The sequence below is a fragment of the Etheostoma spectabile genome, unplaced genomic scaffold, assembly GCF_008692095.1.
Source record: "Etheostoma spectabile isolate EspeVRDwgs_2016 unplaced genomic scaffold, UIUC_Espe_1.0 scaffold393, whole genome shotgun sequence".
In the NCBI taxonomy this organism is placed as follows: domain Eukaryota; kingdom Metazoa; phylum Chordata; class Actinopteri; order Perciformes; family Percidae; genus Etheostoma; species Etheostoma spectabile.
Window position 1 is genome coordinate 57906 of NW_022605598.1, and position 1464 is coordinate 59369.

Sequence of the window (1464 nt, forward strand, 5' to 3'; positions counted from 1 at the left end):
ACATGGCCCACGGGCCGTAATTTGCCCATGTCTGACATAGAGCCATAGAACGATGAAATTCGAGCGGAAGTTGCTGGTTAGATTTAGCAGCTACAGAGCTCTGAGATGCTGGCTACCAGCGCCAATAGGTTACTGTTACTGGCTACCAGATGGCGATGACCGTTAAAGGAGAATTCCGATCGATTCCAACATGTATATCTGTTGTTTGTAAAAGTGGAGTGATGTTATTCTCCTGCTAGAGTTAGCACCCAACATGCTCCAAAAGGGCAAGTTTTAAACATGTTTTAGGCCTAACATGTTCAAAATGTCATTAAAGTGCCTACCGGTGTGCAGTGATTCCTTCTCAGTGAACACAGTGAATCTCACTGCTGTAGATGTGATAGAAATGCATGAAAGTTGTGCTAATTCAGCTCTGTTTAGTCCTGTGTTGAAACTGCGAGGAGTCCTTCAGGACCGTTGACAAACGAAAATACAGAAAAGAGCTGCAAACATGTTTTCAAAAATAAGCATATGTTTATTTTTACTACCAGGAGACAAGTTGTAATTGAGGTAAGTTTGGAGACACAACCTTATTTAATCATTAAATTGATATTTACATATTTACACATCTACATATTTTGTTTTAACTCTTTTCTGTGTTGTAGTTTGTAGACGGTCCTTGCACCAGCTCTTAATTGTGTTTAATGATGTTATAGTTTTAGACTGCCGGGGGACTTCCTTTAAAACACTAAGCTTTCTTCTCTCTTTCCCTGTGTGTTTCCCTTTCATTTTGGCACCAAAACAACTATTTACGTTTAGGTGAAAGATTGGGGGTAAAAGACTCCCAAGGAAAGAACGAGCGTTACCTGGGTGAGTATTTTCTTTTCGCTGCAAAATGAACTCCACTCCCCAGCTTCAAAGCGTTGTGTTTTATGTTGACACCACTATTCAATTATGAGATAATTTTCCATTGGATATTGAAGTTGATAAAAACTAGGGATGAGCAGAGTACTCGGCTCAAACAAGTATCCAGTACGGATAAAGCACTTTTGCCGAGTACAAGTATTATACGAGTAATGCGAGTCAATATCCGTGGTCGGATTGAATAAGTCTCCACTGACTGTGTCTCCGTTCTGTGATAGGCTAGTCACAGTGCTAGTCACAGCGCCTCTCCCCTACACTATTCTGTGATAGGCTAGTCCCAGCGCCCCTCCCCTACACTATTCTGTGATAGGCAAGTCACAGCGCCCCTCCCTACACACACAGATTTCTCCTGTGTTTGTGTCCGACAGGCTGTGCTCACTTACACACGGAGAAGTGAACAGCTCTCTCCCTCTCCCTCCGCGGGGCTTTCTCGTTAACATTTAGGGTTTCTTCAGCTTCAAGTTTGTTTTATACTTTTTTTTATACTTGTTTTATACTGCATCTCTGCCGTCTGAGTTGTTTGTTTTTTTAAACTGCCTGCTGGCTCTAACCAGTTTTTTT

At 41.8% G+C, this 1464-nt stretch overlaps 1 protein-coding gene across 1 annotated transcript in view; it reads left to right on the top strand.

The window, feature by feature from the left end:
• Positions 1–344: 344 nt before the first annotated feature.
• The window catches only part of LOC116686537 (kin of IRRE-like protein 3), a 278508-nt gene continuing 277388 nt past the window's right edge, over positions 345–1464 (top strand). The window contains exon 1 of the mRNA XM_032511554.1: positions 345–355. The gene's annotated coding sequence lies outside the window, so the exon portion shown is untranslated. The remainder of the gene's footprint in view (positions 356–1464) is intronic.